The following is a 23,240-nucleotide window of genomic DNA, read 5'->3' as shown; positions in this document are numbered from 1 at the left end:
CCTGTTCAGTTGCAATACTATTTGGTTGGTCTCCTTCAAGCAGTTTCTCCTTGCTGTGCTCCCCCTTTGCTGCCACCACATGCTATTATGGGGCTGAACCAACCAAGAGTGAATTGTTCATGCAGCAGTCACTCATCTGCTGATGGCCATTTGTTCGGTTTCCGGGTCAACCCTTGAAAGCAAGCTGCCACAGCCATTCTTATACGTGAGCTTAAGTGTATACAGACCTTTATTTTAAGGAAAATGTTCTTAGATGTGAAATTACTGGGTCATATTGCTGGATTATGGCTAACAGAAATTCTTAAAGTATTTTTGCAAGCAGTTGTTTAGAGCAGAGTTAGGTGGTTGCTTTTTCTTTTGTTTTGTTTTATTATGCTACACTATGCTATGCTCTGTTATGTTGCATTATGTTATGTGTGAGTGAGGATTTTGAAACTCCTTCAGTGTGTTTGCAGTGTTGTTTGATTTGATTTTGTGAAACCAACCTGAGAAAATAAAAGAGTATCACATAACTCTTAATAATTTTGTTCTGGAGAAATTTAAAAAGGAAAACACATTCAGGGATATTGGTGCACACATGTAATTCCAATATTCAGAAGGCTGAGGCAGTAGGATTGTTGTAAGTTTGAGATCATCCTGGGCTACAAGGTAAGATCAAGGCCAGCCTGAATTGCATAGCAGCACCCTGTCTAGGGGAAAAAAAGAAAGGAAGGAAAGAAGACAGAAAGAGAAAATAAATAAGTTAAAAATGAAAAGTCAAAAATCTGTCAATTGAGAAGTCAAATCTTTGCGAGGTTTTCTTGCACATGTACTTTAGTCAACAGAACTAGCATAAAGTTTACCATCATGTAGACAGTGATGTGCTGCCAGGTTTGCATTGTTTAAAGTTCTTGAGGGTTGATATTGAGATGACTCCAGATATGCTACTGATTACACCCTCTTAGGATTTGGGTAGCTTGGGGCTGGAGGTTTAGCTCAGCGGCATAAGCACCTGCCTTGAAAGCAGGCAGTCGTGAGTTCGATCCCTGGTACCAATAAAAATGAAAAAAACAAAAAAAAAAAAAAGGATTTGGGTAGCTCATTAGGAAGAGGATTTTACCACTTTTTTGTCCTAAATTTATATTTAGAACAAGAATTTTTTCAAGGGGCTACTATTTTTTTAAATAATAGTAAAAACCCTATAAAGATTTTCTTTTTGACTCTATGAAAAGGTAAAAATAATTATAGACTAATAGTTGTTAGTGTACCTTGCACCATGATTTCTGAGTGATCGATATTTTCACACATTTATAAAATCTTTTGTTTTTTTACAAATTTAATCAAATGGTCTCACTAATTTTCTAAGTTTCCCAGGCTAGGCTTAAATCTTTCCTCATCCTTTCTCACCCTCTCAGAGTGCCAGGATTACAGGTATACATTATCCTGAGATGGCAATTGTTTGCAGTTTTGTGTGTTCACTGAATAAAATGTTCGGCTTTGCTTCTCGTACACTTTGGAGAATGAGTTGATCTAGTTAAGCAATCTACCACCTTCGTAGCCTGCAGTTTCTTTCACAATGAGTAGGACTGAAATTCCCATTAACCCTGTTAGTAGATTCTCTGCTTCTCTAACTGTGGTCAGCATGTGCTTCAGAAGATCACTCCAAATGCCTTCTGCACTGGGACTGAGGCTTGGTGTCTTTGAAGCACATTCTCTTTCTCTCTGACACCTCATGGAATTTGATAATTGTTTGAAGTTAAATCCCAAGAAAGGTGTGAAGGTTAAAGCTACTTGGGGCACACACCCCTCCAGAAGGCCAGGCCAGTTTAAAACATTATATTCTCTCCCATCCTACTTTCCAAGTTTTATTTATTTTTGTTTTTTTTTTGCATTCAGTTTCTAGGGATTGAATACAGAGCTTTGCACTTAGCTCCATTGCTTTCTACTTTTAAAACTGTTCTTATTTTGAGACAGATTCTAACAAAGTAATTAAATTACTGAGGGTACCTTTGAACTTGTGATATTCCTGCCTCAGCCTCCTAGACTGCTGGCATTACAAGCCACAGCACCAGACCTGGTCTCATGATACTGTTGTTAAAAATTCATTGGATGTGCAAGCAATGGTGAAAATGCCTGCAATGCCTGCACTCAGGAGTCTGATGCAGCAGGATTCCTGGGAGCTCCAGACAAGCCTGCAACACACTCTGAGTTCAGCTCAGGGCAGAGGTACACAGATAGACCCTGACCAGAAAACAAAAAAGAGAAAGCAAAAGGAAAAGAAAAATTAAAGGAAGAAAAAAGAAAAGTAAAGAAAGGACAAACAAAACAAAATTCCTGGTGACTGTATGAGTTGGTGGTATCTGAGCTGGCCGTCTTAATCTGCAGCCCTGTGCTTAGAGTATAAGACCTTTTTGACTGCCGTCACTTTATAACATACCTCAAAATGAGGTATTTTGATGCCCCTAGCTTTAATATTCTTCGCATGGCTACAGGATGGCTTTTTGTACTTCCCTGTGAATTTTCATGTTGTTTTTTCCATTTCTAGGAAAATAGCATTGATATTTTCACAGCTATGGCACTGAAAAACCTGGTTGCTCTGGGTAGCACGTACATTATAACAACATTAATCCTTCCCACACCTCATCACAGTCTGTCTTTTCTTCTCTTACTGCAGCTTCACTTATTTCATCAATTTCTACAATTTTCAAATAACATGTGAGTGATTTTGAGCTGGGGTTCATCTTGAATTTTGTGGCCATCAGCACAAGGAAGCAATGTTTTATTGACCACAATCTTTTGGTCTGCTCTGAAAAATGCATCTGAGTGCATTTCCTACCTTGTAGAACTTCTGCTAATATCACATCCAGGTCAAGCATGTATATATATATATATATTCTTGACTTTCTTTTCCTAAACTCTTCACAAACAACTAGATATGATGCTATTTAAATATGCCAGGGGAACAGCATAACATTAGTTTCAGTCTCTTAATTAGAACATCTCTTTGATAAATCTTAGACGTTAAGTTCCAATTTTTCATAAAGACTCAAAGTTAAAACCTTTTATTAGTAAAAACAGTGAGAGTGAGTAAAATTCATCCTCAGTATGAGCAGAGTCACAGGCCAACAAGGGTAAAGTCTCTGTGACAACAGGCAGAGAAAGAAGTGGAGCAGGTACAAGTCAAGAGGTACACAGGAGACCAGCAGTCATAGGAAGAGCTGAAGAATGGGTCTCCCTTTGTGAACTGAAAGGGAGAATGAGCATGCTAACACTTTGATTTCTGATTTTGAGTTCCCAGGCCTTTAAACAACACATTTCTGCTGTTTTAAACCATTTGGTTTTGTTACTTTTAGCTGTCCCTGGGAAGCTAATATAACAATTCACTGTGTGTTAAGCACTGTACTGAGTACTGCAGGTGATAGTAGAAAGTAGCAAAGACCCTTCAGTGGTAGAGACAGACCTGTTCCCCTCTGTCCTTGGTGTGAAGAGAAGGCTCCTTTTCCCAGGCAGTGCATGGTCAGGCATCGTAGCTCAGCCCCACACTCAAATCCCTGTCAGCTTTTGCACTTTGACTTCCCTCCACCACATTTGCACTTAAAGATCTGGAAAACCTGAAGACTGTGGGGTCACCACACAGGCCATGGTGCTCAGTGCCTGTGCTGAATCACAATCACAGTGGTCCGGTACACACCTGCACACCTCTCTTCCCTCTAGGTTGTGAGGACCAGATGTCATGGGTTACTAAGCCAAGGGCCCTGCACATGCTATGCAAGAACTCTGTCACTGAGCGATGTGCCCAACACTATGAGGGATTTTTAGCATCACTTGTATTACTTAGCAAGATGCCTGATGCAAGTGCCTAATGACTACTGAAGAAAGAGGTTAAAGACAAATCTAACGTGGCATGCTACTACATGCCTGTTGACCCAGCTGCTCAGAAAGCTGAGGCAGGAATATCATTCCAGCTTATGAGTTTAAGGCTTGCCTCTCAAAAAACAGCAAATCTCAAATAAGCACAAGAGATGGCTCTGAGATCATGAATATACTCCATGGCATGGGAAATACATTGACAATATCAGGTTATAGGGCAGAATTATGTATAACCTCAATTCCACTCAGGTATATAGCCCCAGCCACAGAACTCATAATTGCTTCAAAAGAGCAATTATCCAAAATCGATCAACCTGTGAGTAGAAGAGACCAGCCAGGAGAAGGGACAAATCAAGGTGAGAACTACAGAGCCATGAGAACAAATCCATCTACAAATACATGAAACAGGTCATAGATGTAATGGCTTGTGGATGCATCAGTGTCTAAAACTCACAAACGTAAAGATAAGTGAAAAAGTCAGACCCTCAAAAAGCACAAACTGTAAGAGCACACACATGGATATAAAGGCATATACATATGCATAACTAATAAAAAATGGCAAATTAATCTCTGGATAGGATTTATCTTGGGGGAGGAGAGGAGAAGCAGCATAAAAGAGCACAAGAGGCAGATGTTCATTTCATTTATGAAAATTCATTGAATTCAACATTTTTCTTTATTATTCCTTGTTACCAAAGCTTCACTTTCCTTGTTGCCCTTTCTACAAAACTTCTCAATATTGACTCCCTTCTCCCTCTCCACCTCCTGGCCATTCTGTGAACTACAACGCTCTGCTAGAGACAGCTTCTGATGCAACTGGGATGAGTGAGAGGGATGCTGGTTAATACTTAGTGCAGAAGACAAAGCCAGTCAACCAGGCAAGCCCTTTCAGTGTGCAAACATCACTGTAAGGTCCTTCTGCACGCAGCAAATGGAGTGGGATAAAGTCTTCAACCTAGTAACCTCCCTATGGTCGCCATCTCTTTTAGGCACCCAAAATCTCACCTATAAGTGTAGCTCGAAGCCATTAAAGGATAAGATGTCTTTCTCACATCCTACATCTTAAAAAAAAAACCTATACTGTTGGGAAAACAAATGTATTTAATATACCATGAGGTTAGCAATCTCTAATTTCAATGCTGTATACAAACCTTTGCATGTATTTACTTATTATATTTTTAAGGCAAATTTCAAATTTTTAACAGATGTATACAGAATTCTTGTCAATTCTGTGTTGACAAGAATTAAAGAACATCTCTAGAAATTTAATAAATTTAGGAAACAATGTTAATGACTATATATAAAGACTTATTACCCAATACAATTGTATCTCATTATGTAGTAACAAAACACCTATTTAATGAACTCCAGTTAATGTAGATCAAGTTTTAATTTCAGGGCCAACTTTAAGAGATTTTGAAATATTTATCACTTTGTTTAACCTTTAGAAGTACATTGTGTGGCAAAGAGCACGTGTTATTTTTGTATGCACTAAATGTATGTAGCCTTAACTCTGTACCTGATATTCTCCTGATCTCAACAAAAATTGTCCTGGGATGGGGACAGAACAACCAACCACCAAAGCAGTAGGCAGCTGCTCCCATGATGTTTCTTGCCTTGGTTCATTCATTAAGTTGCCACAGTCCTCTGTGCCCCCCCTTTGGGCCCTGTTTGTGTTGTCATGAATTTCTCACAATATCCTGAGAGGCAGGTGCCACTGTGAGGGGTTTAACTGTGGAGGAAAGAGAATTCACATGCACCTAGGAAAATTAGCAATGCACAGCTGCAGAGCAGCGTCAGGTCAGGGAGCTGACAACAGTAAGAGTAAGCAGCAGATGGACGGCAGGTGCTTCCTCACCCAGCCTAATGGGATGCTTGCAGAAGACAGGCCAGGCTGGGCAGGCATGAGCTGAGGGATGGTGGAGGATGAGGAGCCAATCAGATGCAAAGGGTGAGCAGATATCAGGAATGGAGACTTCAGCCAACTGACTTAGCGGGACACTTGCTATATTTGGCCAAAGCAGATATGAACACAGAAGCCAAAAATGAACTCAGAGTGAGGAAGATGAAATAAATATAGGTGAAAAATTAAAACAACACTGAGGTTCCACCTCAGCCTGAAAAGAATGTCTATGTCAAGAAATCAACAAATAAGAAATGCTAGAGGGCCTGTGGGGAAAAAGCAACCTTCTCCACTGATGGTGGGAGCGTAGACTGGTGCATCCAGTGTGGAAATCAGTGTGGAGATTCCTCAAAAAACTAAGATTGCTGGTACCATTCGAACCAGATGTGGGTAATAGATTAACGTAAACTAGATTAACTTCTGGTCACCCCAGGGACTTTGTGCTATACTAGGCCATATGACTGTTTGTTCTGGAGGAAGTCTTACAGGTGCATTGTGTTTAAGGTAATGAATGCAGAACCTGGAGTATCAGTGGAATGCTGCTGGCACAGCATGACCTGCTTTGAAAAGATGTGTGCCAAGGCCACGTAGAGCCAGAGATCATCCCTGGGAAAGTTAAACAATTAGTTACCACTTATTGAACCTTAGTTACCTTTCTGACATCTACTTCTGTTCTTCTTAAAGAAAAGACTTTAATAAAAAGCCAGAGAGATCTGTACTTGGGGCTCAGTCCTGGAGGCTGCTGCCCCTACCTCATCCCATAACTTGGTCTCTTGTTTTCCTTTCATTGCCACACCTTGTTTTTGGGAAGTGTCTCCTCATAGAAACCAACAATAGCTATTCCTCTTCTGTATTCCCAGAAGAATTAAAAACATCACACCACAGCACTATATGTGAGCCCATGTTCATAGTACACCATTTATAATAGCCAGACGTTGGAAACAACATGAATGCCCATCGACTGAAGAATAAACAAAAACATGTGGTATTTTTATATAATAGAGTAGTACTCAGCCATAAAAAGGATTAACTTGAGAATTGTATAAGGAAATGGACACAACTAGAGACCATACTCATAAAGGAAATAAATCAGACTTACATATATATGTAGATGATAGCTAACAAACATACTACTGATATTTTTGAGTTCTCTGAAGAGAAAGGTTTGTGCTAATATTGTTCAGACAACTAAATGCAGACATCTTGAACTCTAAGTCACTAATTTAAAGATGACAATATGTAATGTATTAACCATTGTTACATCTATCATGGTAACATCTATCATGTTTTGAAATTTTGTTTTATTTTTTCTTCTTTAAAATTAAAAAAGAAAAGTATAGGTTGAAAGGAGACCCCTCAAAAAAAAAAAAAAAAAAGAAAAAGAAAAAGAAACCAACTACAGCTTCAGGATACAAATGTACCCAAAGTTACAGTGTCTTTTTTCCCTTCCAAGAAACTTACTCAAAGAAATAAAATAAAATCCAGTGTCTTAAAGATAAAATAAGGCCTAAAACTGGGCCTTCTCTTGCCTTTTATCTAGAAAATGGGCCATCGCCTGTCACCTGTAAGTTGAGCCCCTGCTTTCTATAGATTCACAAATCCACAGATTTCCATCATAATGGAAGCCCCCAGCCCTAGACCAAAATGTGCCTCATTTTCTGAGCACCTGCACTCTGTTCTGACTGCTTATATCTTTGATTCTGCCTACTAAATTTACCTGAGCCTCTCACAGGGATACACAGCAATTCTCCTCCATGGCAAGACAAGGAAACTGTGCACCAGGCCCAGGATGAATGGAGGTCCTCATCTCCTCTTTGTGGAGACTCCTCAGACCCTGTCAGGGGGCCAAAGGATCCTGACTAGGGTTTGGACAAGGAGGGAATAGTTGTCAGACACTATTGCAAATGACACATGTCACTACCCACTAAAAGCCTTGAGTCACGGCTGTGAAAGAAAATAAAATGAAATCAGGAAAGCTAAGACTTTCTGAGGTAAGTCAGGAAATTCCTGCAGGAGAGTACGCAAACCCGCTGCAGGTTAAACTGCAGAATTCCCTAGACTTAGAGGACAACTGAAGCTTTTCATCTCCCCCTCCAAGACCTCTCACCCAGGAAGATCCTTGTTAACTATCAGTCAGATGCATGTGTGACTCAGGTGTCTGTCTAGTCGGGGAGCTGTCTCTGAAAATAACTCTGTGGGAATCCTCTACAACAAACCTCACAGCATCTGCCTTATGTGGCTGCTTTGAGTGGTGCACCTGAATTGCAACAGGGTTTCCCATGTACTATTTATTTTGACTTCTGTTTTTTGTAGTTACCACTGACTAATTAGTAAAAATTATTTTTCCTCTGCAGTAAGAAAGGCAGTATCCCACTGAGGGGAAGGAAGTGCAGGCAACGTGAGTTAGACATCACTGTTGGCCCGTGAGGGGCACACACATGAGAAATGCTTTTTGTTTGTATGTGTGATGGTTTGGATTGTAATTGATCCTCAGAGTTCCTTGTTTTAAAGCCTTGGTCATCAGCCTGTAGCACCACAGTGAGGAGTGGACCTTTAGGAAATGGAGCTTAGTGAGAGGAAGTTATGCCATTATGGGTGTTCTCTGGAAGTCAATGAGGGACTATCAGGACCCCAAACATCCTCCCCCTGTTTCTCTAATTCCTAGCCACTAAACCTTGAGCAGTTTTGCTCTGCCATGATAGTCAGCCTTGCCTCAGGTCCAAAGCAAAACTGCCAAGTGACCATGAACTCAAACCCTGACACAACAGGCCACAATAAGCCTGCATTCTTTAAGTTGCTTATCTCAGGTATCTCACCATAGGAGTGGAGAGCTAAGACAGTGATTGCTAAGATTTGGCCAACATAGAAAACTTGATTGCTTTTCACAGTACTGGCTCCCTAAATGAGTCAGTCCTTGTGCATCAGCTCTGCCAGGTTCCTGAGATCAAGAAAAGGCCTGTTTCTCTCTACTTTTGTTTTGCCTGGCTGCCTGCTGGTATTGAATAGGACCCAGATGTTCCTTCAATGAAGTGACCTTGCTAAGGTTTGTGGGCAGAGGGACTCCTTGAGGGCTTTCACCCCTGGCCTCCAGGGAGAGTCCACTTCATCTGGTGAAATCTTTTTACAGAAGATCCTGGCTTATGATTGTTTCAAAGGACTTAATTCATTTTTGATATTTTTGTGGTGCTGAAGCTGAAACTCAGGGTCTTTCCCATGCTGGTCCAACGTTCCTAAACCCTGAGCTACAGCCCCAGACCCTAAAGATCTTAGTTTTTATTTCAGACCTAAAATGTTTTATTACACCCAAAACTTTATAAAGCTCTGAGAAATAAAAAATCATATGTATTTATTTAAATGCCCACAAAATATAACCCTTTACTCAATGTCTTTATGATTAGACTTAATGTTCATAAAATTTTCAAGACAACAAAAAACATGTAGCTTAGATTTTTTTTTTCATTTTGCAAGAAGTCTCCATAAAAGCAACATACAAGGTAATTGCTTAGAAACCACAATGGCTCTTAAATTGAATGAATCACTTGTAACCAAGTGATTTAGGAATTGATATTATAAATGCAGCAAAGAGCTATATTTTCTGCACTGGGGGTATGTTTGATACATTTAATAAAGGATGTGAAGTACAGTGTCTAAAGGCTATGTGTGAAGCAAGGTCTTCACACTGTTTGTGGGCCTTTGTGAGACATGGGTTGGTGACTTTCCTGTCTCTAACGGAGTTGCCAAGTAGGCCTCAGTGTCGGTGTCCTCTTTCTCTTTAGAAACAGAGCTCTGAGATGATGACTCTTGAAGTTCGATACCCAGACTGTAGCATAGCGTCAACTTGGGTCTTGTTTTAGAAACATCAGTGCTCATATTTCACTCCAACCCTATTGAAACAGGAATCTGACAATGGGCCCAGCACTGAATTTTAACAATTTTTAAAAACATAAACACAGTGCTTTTATTTTATACAACCCTTCCTCCAGTTGTTCCCCCACTGCTGATCATCTCATAGTGCAACAATGAGCACAGGAAAAGGCTTCATTTCCCAGCATCCTTTGCTGCAAAGTGTGGTCATGGAAGTGAATTTTGACAAAGGAAAGGGAAGTGGAAGTTCCAGCAAACCCCCTGGAAAGGAAGAGATGCCTCTCTGGACTTCTTCTCAGGATGCGGGGCTGGCATGGTCACTCACCATGATGTCCTCATGAGAGCTGAACAGATGCCAATACTATACCCTGAGCCATTTGCAATAAACTCTGTTTCCTCTGAAGTATCCAGATCCAGATATTTCATTATGGTAATGCAACATAGACTAATACAGAGGGAGTGAAGGCAGGACAGGTGAGGTGACAACTGACATGTCCACAGGGTCCAGTATGCAGGGCACGTGGTGTGTTTTTCAGACAAGGCAGGTTTTTAAAATAAGCTTTATAGAGTGATTATTTATATGTCATAAATTGTGATCCCTCTACATGGACTATCTTGTTATTTGAGACTAACGAACTTTAAATCACTGTGAAAATTTTACCTGATTGTTTGCAGGTCTAGGCAACTGTACTTCTGCCTGCATAGATTAAATTTACCTTTTCTATAATCTCATACAAAGGGGTTCCAGAATGTTTATAGAGTGATTTCTGTCATTCACACAATGGTTTTTAGAAGAGTCCATGAGTCAAATTTTATTTTATTAATATATTACACTTTGTTCATCTATTTCCTAGGACACAGTGCAAGGACATTTGGACTGTGTCTGATTTGTGGTGACAAAATTTTTAAAAAATGACAAAAAACTGCTATGAATATTGACATATAAAGTTTTTTGATAGTGAATGTTTTCATTTCTTTATGGTAAGTGTCTAGGAGAGGTTTGCTGGATTGTACTGTAAGTGTAGGTTTGATTTGATACGAAATCACAGAATTGCTTTCCAAAGTTTACTGTTTCAAATTCCCAGTGACCATCTATGTGAATTCTCATCTCTTCACTTCTTTACCAACAGTATTGTTGCTTGTTTGATGTCTATTACTGTAACAAAATACCTGGGACATTCAATTTAGAAAGCAGGTGATTTGGGCTCATGGTTTTACTATATGGTCACTTGACTCTTGCTTTGGGCCTGTGGTAGCACAGCACATCATGGTAGGAATACAGTGGAAAAAACCTGTTCATGTCATGGCCACTGGGAAGCAAAGAGAGAAAAAGAGGAAATGACAGGGTCCTATTTTCCTTCAAGGGCACGTCTCAGTGATCTAACTTGCTCCTATTGGGCTTGAACTACTAAAGGTTCCACCACCTTCTAGTAGTAGCATGGGCTGAGGACCACAGTTCTAACACAGAGGGAATACAGTTCATGAACCATAGTACCACTGTACATGCTCAGTAGTAAATCACTGAGCTTTAATTTACATTTTGCTGAAGACTAGTAATAGTAAGCAGCTTTCACTGGCTGGGAATTGTTGGTTCTTCACATCCATAATTAGAAAGTGAAGTCACCAGGAAGCAGGGCCCAGGGCCCCTGTCTTCAGTCTTCACTAGCAGAGGTATTCAATGCATGAAGAAGAAATACTCTGTAAGTTTATAGCCAGGAACTCTGCTTTTCAGATGGTTGTAGGGCAGGTAGAGGAGGAGATTGGGGGCTCCATAGACTCCAGCTCAAGATGAGGTATTTAGAGGCTCAAGCAAGATGAACATGATTTGGGGTTGTTGGTGATGATTCCAGCTTAGGGTCTGGGAGATGATGGTCTCTGGCAGGGAAGGAGATCCAGCAGCCTTGTGTTGGGAGCAGTGCTGCCTTGATTGCACTTTCCAATTATGGATATAAAGAACCAACAATTCCTGGAAGGTGGGCTGCTGCTGTGACTCAACAGTACCCAGAATAGCTGCAAGGAAGAGCAATCATTGTGTGTGGCTTATCGCAACCTCACTGTGGCTTTGGTTCATTGCCAGGTGCCATAAATTCATGCTTCAAGGCTGGTTCCCAACATTCTTCCACTAGGTGCGTGGCACTAACTTACTCATAGATGAGGAAACTGATGGTCAGGGAAGATCAGCAACTTCTGAAGTATTATAGCCAAAGATGCTGACACTATTATCATCATTATAATGAATGTCATATGGTAGAAACTACTTTAAAGCAGATAAAATTTTAAAAATTATATTTCTAATATTAAGCATATTTCTAACACTGTTCAAGGATGAGACCAGGAGACACAGCCCGTTCACATGGTTAGAAAGCTAAAGACTTAACAAGCCTTGATACTCTGGGTGCCAATTACAAGATAGGAGTAACTCAGCCAGGAAGAAATGTTTATCTTAGTTCCAAGCCCCCGAGAGTAATCACTTCAAGGACACCTCTGCCCGGTCTCAACCAATGATTGGTTTTTCCTCTGTGTTGCACTATAGTAACCTCATTTAGTTGCTGTTTCTGAAAGAATAAATTCTGCCTACAACTTAGTAACAAAGAAATGTGTAACCAACATAGGTATTATGTCATCTCTCTTTTGTTCTTCCTTTTGGAAACACAGATAAGTGATTGGAAAATTCCAGTCAGTGCTGATGATTTGGAACTGAGATTCCTGTCAGTCCACTAGTGTAATAAAGCTGTCTTCTAAAGTCCCTGTGGTACTGTGTCTCCATTTGGTCTGGTGCTAAATTCCACATCAATATAAAATAATCATAGTATTGATAAACTTAAAAAAAATAAATGTTATACAACTGCTTGTAAGTACTGGTCACATGTAGTACAGTTTACAAGGTAATAAATCAGCATTTTGTTAACTGTTTGATTTGCAGTGGCTGGCTCACTGGCTTGTCTTAGGAAGTGAGAGCTTTCTGGTTCCTGCTGCAAACCCAGCTCTAAGCCCTGGCATATATGAAGTACTCAATATCTGATGAGTGGGGGAGAAAAGATGATATTCATCTGGCAGTTTGGCCAGCATAAGAAGGAACAGCTTGATTTGGACATTAATTTTAAAAAACTGAGAAACACTGACCATCAACTCAGGTAACATAAAAACTTAGTGGTGCCAAGGTTGATGAGAAAATAGGGATATTCTGGTGAGAATATAAATTAATTCAACATGCCTAGGTAACCAGATTGGAAAAGGTCACACCCTCTTGGCCCAACAAACTTACTTCTAGAACTTTATGATGAGGAAATAATTGGTTAATTATACCAAACAGGTTGTACAAAGTATCCAGAATTATGGTGAAAAAGCACTTGCAAAAGACTTTTCTCTGGCCACCTCTGACTCATGAACTCCATCAAAATGCTATTTCTCACCTCCAGTCTCTACAGTTGCTAACTTAAGTGATCATTTTTCAGGGAGAAAACTAACTGTGGAAAAGCAACAGGATCTTTTCAAGGTCATTTTGCAGTAGGAGAGTCAGCATGCAGTCCCTGTTCCTGGTGTCTGACAGCCACCTCCTTGCCATCTGAAGGCAGGGAATAATTCTGCTATAGTACATTGCTTGGAAAAAAACTTCTATCAAATGACAGCAAGATTCTTAGCCTTAGGCCTCTTGATTCATGTTCCACATGCAAAAGTGTGAGCCTTGAATATGGCCAGTGATGTTTTCCCAGCAATCTACGCACTCCTATCACATGAAAACTGCCAAAGACACAAGGGATTAGCAAGTGATTCAGCAGTGTCTGCATTAGCATGTAACTGCCCACATGCTTTAAATTTTATTCCATCTCCTTTGTGTTTTAAAAACTAAATTTATTGACACATACTAGCTGTAAAGTGTAAGGAGATTCATTATATTTTCATATTTGCATATATTGTGCTTCAATCAAGTTCGTCCACCCCGTCCTACCTTCTCCCTCTCACCTAACACTCCTTCCATGTCGTGTAGTCCCTCTTCTACTTTTTTTAAGTTTCCACATATGAGAGAAAACATGCAATTTCTTTTGTATCTGAATTATTTTGTTTAACATGTATCTTCCATTTCCATGCATTTTTCTGCATATAACCAGATTTTATTCTTCTTTATGATTGAGTAGGATGTGTGTGTGCATGTGTGCGCATGCGCATGCCATGTTTTCTTTTCCCGTTGAGCAGCTGACAGATATGTAGACTGATTGCTTGCCTTGGTTATTGTGAATAGTGCCTCTCTTGCTCCTTTCTTGCTCATTAGCCATTGTTGTATAACAAAGGATTCCCAAACTCATTGCCTTATTGCAAAATTTTATAATTATTACTCAATTTTTTGGTTTGTCTATGCTCAGTTGGGTAGTTCTTGATTACAGTAAACTGTCATGGAACTTCAGTCAGCTTGCAGCTAAAACTGCAGTTCCCTGGTGACTCATTTGGGCTGGACATCCACCACAGTACATCCCCATGGCCTAAACTCCAGGAAAAAAAAGAAAGGGCTGGAATGTATCTTGAGGTAGAGGACTCACCTAGCATGAAGGAGATCCTGAGTTACATGCCCAGCATAAGATTGTATAACAGCTTAGAATTGACTTCTAAGATTGAAGGGTAAATGAAAACTGGATAGAGGAGCATTATTTGCTATTATAAAGCAAAAGAAATGACAAGCTTAGTGCCTATAGAGAGGAAAACTGATGAGACCTTATTTCACAGCACAGCCTTGAAAGTAGTGAAATTCTGTGTGATACAAATCTAAAAATGTTAGCTATTGCTTACTTTCTTTCTGTCAACAAAACCATACTATTCTTGTGTCAGGCATTGTGTTGGGTACTGATAAACAATAATTACAAGTTGTCTTAGTTACTTTTCACTGGTTGTTGAGACAAAATATCTGATGTCTAACACGAAAGAAGGAAAGGTTTATTTCTTACAGGTTGGAGGCTTCAGTCCATACTCAGTTGGCTCCAAGGTTAAAAGGCTGAGGGGCAGTAGTTTGTGGTGGCTACAAACATCAGGCATGAACAGCAAAAGAGAAACACAAGTCTTCTTTCCTTAGGTACACTGTATGCTGGCTCCACCCTTGGCAGGTGTAGTTCTCATACCATCAATCTGAGTGCTAGAAAACAACCAATCAGAAAACATAGATATGGTCGCATCCAGGATGGCATGAGGCTTGAGGGGTACTAAGGTTAACCATGACAAAGAGACTGCTGTCATACTCTTACCATGAAGCCTACAGTCTATTGAGGTGGAGGGATATTTATCCAATAACTACCCAAATGTCAGTTGAGCATTCCTAATCAGAATTCTAAAGTCTGAAATGCTTCAAGGTCTAGAACTTTTGAGTAATGATACAGTGCCAAAAGTGAAAAATTTCACAACAAGAATTTTGTTTCAAACACAAAATATTTTTTCATTAAGATTATTGGTATAGTTTAGGTGTAAATAATGATCATGGAAACCGTGGGAAATTTGTACCGTACAATAAAAACTTGAATGTGTTATTCTCCATTCCCCTAATTTTGCTTCAACTCCCTTACCTTCCTTGTTTATGAAAGCTTTGTTTTCTTCTTTTCTCATCATTTGTTTCTTTTTTCTTCCTTCTTTTCTTCCTCCTACATGCATAATTCCTCATTTAATTAGAAAATTTTCAAAATATCTAGATTATTTTAGTGCTTATCTACATTTTCAGCTTCCCACACCAGAGAAACAACACAATACACATGTCAAACACAAACTCCTTAAAAGTATTGTATAAAATTATCTTCAGGTTATGAGTATGAAGTATATGTGAACCATAAATAAATTTCATTTTTAAACTGTGTCCCATCCTCAAGATAACTTATTATGTATATGCAAATATTCCAATAAAATTATAGAAATTCCAAATACTTCTGGTCACAATCATGTTGTATAGGGGACACTGAATTTATAGATGTTTAATTAAAAACCTGAAGGAAGAAGTACAATGGGTGATCAAAATATACCTCTAATACTTAAATTTTTTAGAGGTACTACAATAGTGATATGTGGCAATTAATCCTTCTTAAGAAGCACCTATTTAGACAAATAAATTAAATAAAATACACATCCTCACTTCAAGAACACTTCCCCATTTGTTCTGGCAATTTCTGAAGGAGTTTGGAAGTCCTCTTTTGTGAGTGTCTTTATATATTGGAATAAACATTATAGTTAGTGCTCCTGCTTAGTGCCATCCAATGGAAAGGAAGGCTCATAAATACATTATGGTGTGTCCTCATCCACGTGATTCACCAGATCTGGACCCCTGTGACTCTTCTGAAATTCAGAATGACCATGAAAGATGAATATTTTGAATTGATTCAATACATTGAGGCAGCCACAACAGCACAACTAAAGATACTCATAAGAGGACTTCCAGAACTGTTTCAAAGAAAATGGCAAAATGATGGAATAAGTGCATTCAAATAAAGGAGGAACTTGGTGTAGAGGTGCATATCTGTAAACTCAGCACTTGGGAGGCTGAGGCAATAAAATCTTTGAGTTTGAGACTAGCTTGGGCAACACAGTGAGTTCAAGGCCAGCATGAATTCCATAGCAAAACCCTGTCTCACAAAACCAAAAACCAACAAACAAAGAACACCTAGCTGATCGTTTCAGCACAATTTTGTGTTTGTGTGTAGATTACTGACTCACTGAAGATGGAAGACCTTCCCTGTGTGTGGTGGGCAACCAACAGGCCTGCATCCTGGAAGCTGTAAAATGGGAAAGGAGAAAGTCTGGCTTCTGCCTCTTCAGAAGAGTTTGAATCCTTGCCATCACCTTAGGTATCCATTTCCAGGCACCTAGCACAGATTCTTCTGCTCCCTGAAGACTCTCCAGGGACTCTGCAGTGAGCTCCAGGCCTCAGACTTGTGATTGGAGGTTTTGCATGTCCAAGGAGCACCTGACCCTTTTGCGCTGTTCTCCACCTGACTCTGCAGATGGCCATCCTAAACCTAATTTGTAAATTTTTTATATCACACACACACACACACACACACACACACACACACAAAGAGAGAGAAATTGAATCTGATCCTATAGTGAACCCTGACAAAAACTGCCTCTACCTAGCAGTGCAACCTCCCATGAACTGCAGCGATGCTGTGCTAAGTATGGGTTACTTAACAGAGGTGTTGGTGTAAGGCCCGCTGGGTTAAAATTCTGTCCACTGCTTTGTCATTGGAAAAGGTATTTATTTTTGGTGTCTAGGCTCACACAGCAATGTAAATGATAATTCCTAACTCACACTCTTGTAAGAATTAACATATGTAAAGCGCCTCAAAGAGGCCCTGGCCTGACACTGATAAGTGTGAAAGAAGCTTGTTAGTACATTATATTAACATACTTTTAAGATATGAAAACATCAGACAATGTATTCAGGAAGCACTCATTTCTCTGTAATAAAAGAAGGGCAACAACGCAAATAACAATGGCATCTGAGCTCTTGCTATATGCTAGGAGCCATGGGAAGAGCTCTGCAGGGTTTTCACTGGATCTTCACAGCAGTGCCAAGAGAGGAGTATTGCCAGTCATCACGGTTTGTTTTTTGAATGGAAAAAAATCCACAATATTTCAAAACAAAGTAATAGGAGAATGACAGTATTGGCAAGTGAGGCTCCAAGAAGAGGAGCAGTGGGCCCAAGGTTTCAGAGCTACAAGATTTGAATCCAGACACCTATAAATTCCAAGTCTGGGACTCAGTCCACTCCTCTGCTTCCTGTCATAGTGGGTCTGGGGCTCAGAGTCTCCCAGAAGCCTCATCAGAGATCTCCACTGGCAGCCACACCCTGCTTCAGTGGGACCCTAACCCCAATTGCCACGCCCACTGCCTCATTTTTGCCCCACTGACAGGCTTGGCGCCTGCTTTGTCCCAACTTCTAGCCCTGCCCCTTGCCCTTCCCTCACACCCTTCGCCCCACCCCCTTTCAGGACCAAAGGTTCTGCTGCCCCGCCCCACACCCGGCAGGCCACGCCCACAGACAGCCTGAGCATGAGCCTCCACATCCCAGCTCAGACCTGCCCGCGCCCCTCCTCGCCCTCGCAGTGCATGCCGGTCTTGTGCTTGGAGTCGCCATTTTGCCGCTAGAGATGCTGTCTGAAGACCAGTGCTCTCTTCCTTCAGCGGCCTAGGCTGCATCCGGGCCTGAGCTGGGGTCTGGGCCAGGTAGGCTGGCGGGAGCAGGCAGTGAGCGGGGGGCGCGGCCCGGTGGCCCCCACGTTAGTGGGTGCAGCTGCCCGGGCAGGGAGTCCTTATGGCGGGGTCATGGGCTGGGGCGGTGGGGGTGACGCGCTGGGCGCGACCTGGCCCCCGCCCGCAGGGCCCCTCTCTCCCTTCCTCCCTCCTCTCCGTCGGGGGTCAGCACAGCCAGGCTACTGGAAGCCCAGCCCTGATGTGGGACCTGCAGGAGGCGGGTTGGGGTCTCACATGGCCTCTGCTGTCAGTGAGCCTGGCCATGCTTAGCCGCGGATATTTACCCCCCAAAATGACGATTTCATTCCACTAGGAACTCCTCCCTGCAGAAACCGAGAGAGGACTGAGATGTTACAGTAAGATAGTAGTTATTATTCTACCTGCACGTGCTGTGGCTCCAGTCCGTTTCACTGATAAGGGGCTTTCTGCTTCTTTTAATATTGGCGCTACTTTTGTGTTTAGGTTTTGTGAGGGGTGTTTAGGTTTGTGAGGAGTCTGAAGGCGACATGGGGCTTTGAGGCATGAGGAAGTGTGATTCCACAATTTAAGTCCACAAAAATACTGCACACACATTGTTGAACCCTGCTGCAGAATACCCTTCTTGTCCCTATTCTGCTGTCTCTGACCATTACTCCCCAGTTCTGCTCACATCATTTATATATATATGCATAGTGTTGAATATTTATATTATATGCATAGGTACAGTTGTACTTAGTTATCCTGTTACTGACCATGTATACAAGTCTAGTTCCTCTTAGAAAACGTTCATTGAACATATATCATTTTTTCTTGGGATAAATTCCAAAATTTGAAATACTAAGTCAAAGTTCTTTGCTCTTTCCCTGCCACTTGATATGAATTGGTGCCTAAACAAGACACGTTTACATCTTTCAAAATCTAGGTATTTTCCCAAATTTCTTGTCAAATTTGGAGTTCAGAAAGAGGTTGTGTCATTTTCTGGGCAGTCTGAGAGACAGGCCACACAACCTACTGTTGGACTTTGTTTTTAAGTCATGTACCATGTTCATCTTTTTGTTTTGATTCACTCCATTATGTTTTGTTTCGTTTCATTTTATTCTCTTAAAAATAAAAATGAAATAAAAATATTTTCTTGCTGGGCATGGTGGTGCATGCCTGTAATCCCAGCAGTCTGGAGGGTTAGACAGGAGGATCACAGTGAATACCAGGCTAGCCTGAAATACTTGCTGAGTTAAAGATCAGGCTGCACTATATAGCAGGACCTTGTCTTAGAACGAAATAAACAACCCCTTTTTCCTCTTTTCTTATTTTAATGTACCATAAGTAGATACTAATAAAGCAAATATGAAAACACTTTTATAAAGAAAGTCTTCATACTATGCAGTTTGTATACTATGAAGCTATATAGTATGCTTTATACACTATAGCATACTTTATATAAATTTATATACTGCAAAACTGTGTAGTATGAAACTATGAAATTTTTCAGCTGGGCGTGGTGGCTCACACATGTAATCCCAGCACTCAGAAGGCTGAGGTGAGAGAATCCTTGCAAGTTTGAAACCAGCCTGGGCTAAAAAGTGAGCTCAAGGTCAGCCTAAAGTGCATAGCAAGACTACGTCTCAAAAAGACAAAAAATAAATAAATAAATAAATAAATAAATAAAAGAAAGACTATGCAATTTCATACTATGCTGTTTATGTACTACGTTCAGTGATGCCAGGGATTTCTGCATGAGGTATATGTCCCTGCACTTTTAAAATTTGTTCTTATTTGTTTGTTTCTTGAGACAGTATCTAAATAATTTACTCAATTCCCCAGGTTTGGTTTAACCTGGTGGTCCTTCTTCCTTACCTCCCAGAGTTCTGGGAGTACAGATACAGGCTGTCTTTACTTACAAATTTACAATAATTATGTATGTTTATGGGATAAAATGTGCTTTTCATCTATGGCTCCTTTGTGGAAAGAATAAATCTAGTTAATGTACCTACCATTTTAGAAACCTACAAATTCTTTCACTGTGACTGGGACTGCAAATTCCTTTGTTTAGGAGTTTTGAAATCTATCCTTCTTAGTTAACTGTAGTCACCATACAGTTTAGTAGAGAACTGAAAATTTCTTGTCCACCATGACTGAGACGTTGTATTTTTGGGTGACCATCCTCCTTTCCCCATCCCTCATGGAAATGATCATTTTTTAAAATAAGAGTGCTCAAGAATTGTGTGGAGGCTAAAGGTACTTGGGGCACACTGCTCTTCAGAAAGACCAGGCAGCAATACTCTGTAGCCCTTCACCTTGCTCCCAATTTTTGTTTCTTTGTTTGTTTGTTTTTCCTTAACTGAATTCTAGGAATTGGATGCAGGGCTGTCTTAGTTACTTTTTACTGGTTGCTGAGACAAAAATCCTGATGCCAAAATTTGGGAAAGGAAAGGTTTATTTCTTACAGTTTGTGGAGGTTTCAATCCATACGCAGTTGGCTCCATGGTAGGGTGACATGGCAGGGCTGCAGTTCATGGTGGCTGCAAACAGCAAAGAGGAAACTGGCAAAAGCACCAGCCACAACTTCTTCCTGCCAGTACATCACATCCTGGCTCTACCCCTAGGCCTGTGAAGCACTCACACCCCCAATGCAAGCCCTAAACATTGAACCAATCACAAATGCAAAATGTAAAGGCATGAGGCCTAGGGGCCACAGACATAAACTATGACAAGGGACTTGCACTGAACTACACTAACTTCTGTTTTTAAAATTCTTTTTTATTTTTAGCCAGGGTCACCATAAGTAACTACACTGCTGAGACACCATTCTTACATGCAGATTCTTACAGGTCTATGTGTGGATGCACATTGATGTCAGAGACATTTCCCTTTCATAACTGAAATACTTGTTCTCACATCCTGCAGCTTTCCCTGCTTCCTATGACCCACACTGGTACCACACACCCTTTATGTGGAAGAGAGGGATGGTCCCAGTTCCTTCCTGCTTCAAATAGCTGTGAATCAAACTCTTTCAAGGAAATCTTGCAAAGTTGTGCAGCTCTCTGTAAGGGATAAACATCTGTTGTTAACCCTGCCAGGTCCAGGGACAAATGTGTGTAGCACTCTGATGTGAGCTGCCAGGCAGGTCTCTGCTCTGGCCCCCATATTCTCCCCAGTGCTTTTCAGCACCTGTCTTAAAACCTGCCATCAGGTGGAGACTCAGCACATCTCAGGGATGTGTGCCTGCATGAATCAGCTTTGAAGGCTCAGCATTTTCTGCATTTGTTGCCCAAATGTGGTGATTCTGGTTTTTTTTATTTATTTAAAGAGAAAAACAAAACAAAACAGTAAGAGAGTACAAGTAATACAGAATTTCAAGAAAAAATACAGTAAGAAATCACTAGTTAATAGATTACATATTGTCATCTCATTAACAGTTGTCCAGATTACAAAATTAAAGCATACAAAGTGGACATTAATACAGTGAAGTTGTAGACAGTTCTGTTCAATGATCCAACAAAAACTCAGTAATATGGTTTTCTATTCTATACACTTAAATATACATGCAGTTATATCCTTTAGATCACTTTGTTTTCCTCTCTTTTTTATGATAACAATTACACATTTGGGGTTTTATTATTCCCAAAGTTCTTGTAACTTTTTCTTTGAAGAGGAAAAAAAATAAAAATAAAAACATAACAAATGAAACAAAACAAAACAAAAAATCCCACGTGACAAAGCAAAACAGAGTCAGTTAGAACAGGAGGATGGACATGGTATATAATGCAAAAGAGAATATCAGGTGATCAACAATGGTTATCATTATGCCTCTTGCTATCTTAAAAAGAGTTGCCTGTATCATCTGTTATAATAGATTTGAACCAAACTATACATAACAAGGCCAATAAGACCCACATTGGAGGACTTCCAAAGAAAATAATAGTCAAACCATAATGAGCATCATAGAATATCTTGTTGTTGCCTTCAAAATGGTTGCCCACCCTCAAACTTGATGCTATTAAGCAAAACAGAATGTAGTAAAATCAGTGAGGACAAGATGTGGAGAACAATACAGGGGTTCAAATCAGTTAATAAGAAAATAAAAGAGTTACTATAATATATTCTGCTATTTTTAGTATAGTTTTCCCTTAAAAATAATAAATTATTTTTTTAAAAAGGGATATTGAGATAAAAGAGGACATATCAATAGAACAACACAGGTCAGAACTGAACAATTTAAGCATCATTGTGTTTCACCACCATATAGCCTGACATAATAGTTGTTACCATAGTGTCTCTTTCCTTGACATATTTGAGCATAACTTTGTTTACTATAGCATCAAACTTATCAAGACAGTGTGAAATCATTCAAGAGAATGAAAGTATTTCAGGGTATTTAGAACCAGCTAACAGAAATTGAACAATGGTTTCTATACTATCTCTTTGCCTATAAAAAATTTTCTTTATACTATTGCACATATTAAAATATAATATGATACAACATGTTAAAACCAATGGAAACAGATGAACAACAACTTGGTATGACTTCAAAACAGGATGATATTAAATCAGCACTAGCTATTACGCTGCCTAATTTTCTTCAAAATAACTATTCATACTATCACAGACAATAAAATCGAACAACCTAGATTAAAACCATTCCAAATAATGAATGAAAACATCATATGGCTTCAAACCAATATGACGGAAATCATGATTACCATGCACTTTTATGTATTCTTATCATTTCTTACACTAGGGAAACTATTCGGTATTTATACATGTGAGTTTGATTTATTTCACTTATGAGTATGTTCTCAAACTGCATACATTTATTTATATCTCAATGTGATCATCCTTTATGGCTGAGTAGTACTCCATTGTATAGAAATACCACAACGTTTTTATCCATTCTTCAGTTGATGGACACTTAGGTAGTTTCCCAGATCTGGCTATTACAAATTGTGCTGCTAATAAACATGGGTGCAAATATGTCACTGTGGTATCATGCTTTCAGTTCTTCTGGGAATATGCCTAGAAGTGGTATAGCTGGGTCAAATGGGGCTTTCAATCCCAACTTTCTTTTTTTTTTTTTTTTTTTTTTTTTTTTTTTTTTGTCTTTTTCATTTTTATCGGTACCGGGGACCGAACTCACGACTGCCTGCTTGCAAGGCAGGTGCTTATGCCGCTGAGCTAAATCCCCAGCCCCTCAATCCCAACTTTCTGAGAAACATTCCCACTGACCTCCACAATGTTTGCATAAGTCTACACTCCTACCAACAGTACAGGAGAGTTCCTTTTTCCCCACAGCCTCTCCAACATTTGTTGTTGGTGGTTTTCTTGATCTTAGTGATTCTTTCAGGAGTGAGATGAAATCTCAGTGTGGTTTTAATTTGCATTTCTCTAATGACCAATGATGATGAAGATTTTTTAATATATTTATTT

At 39.9% G+C, this 23,240-nt stretch overlaps 1 long non-coding RNA gene across 2 annotated transcripts in view; it reads left to right on the top strand.

Annotated features, from left to right (window-relative positions):
* Positions 1-17,662: 17,662 nt before the first annotated feature.
* LOC134474891 (uncharacterized) overlaps positions 17,663-23,240 on the top strand; it is a 51,627-nt gene continuing 46,049 nt past the window's right edge. For both annotated transcript variants that reach the window (XR_010045805.1, XR_010045804.1), the window contains exon 1: positions 17,663-17,810. This is a non-coding gene — a long non-coding RNA (uncharacterized LOC134474891). The remainder of the gene's footprint in view (positions 17,811-23,240) is intronic.

This window comes from Cavia porcellus, unplaced genomic scaffold (assembly GCF_034190915.1).
Source record: "Cavia porcellus strain 051 isolate PalLab524CR breed Dunkin Hartley unplaced genomic scaffold, mCavPor4.1 scaffold_41, whole genome shotgun sequence".
Taxonomy (NCBI): domain Eukaryota; kingdom Metazoa; phylum Chordata; class Mammalia; order Rodentia; family Caviidae; genus Cavia; species Cavia porcellus.
Note: the sequence above shows the minus strand (reverse complement) of the source record. Positions and strands in the feature narration are given on the sequence as shown.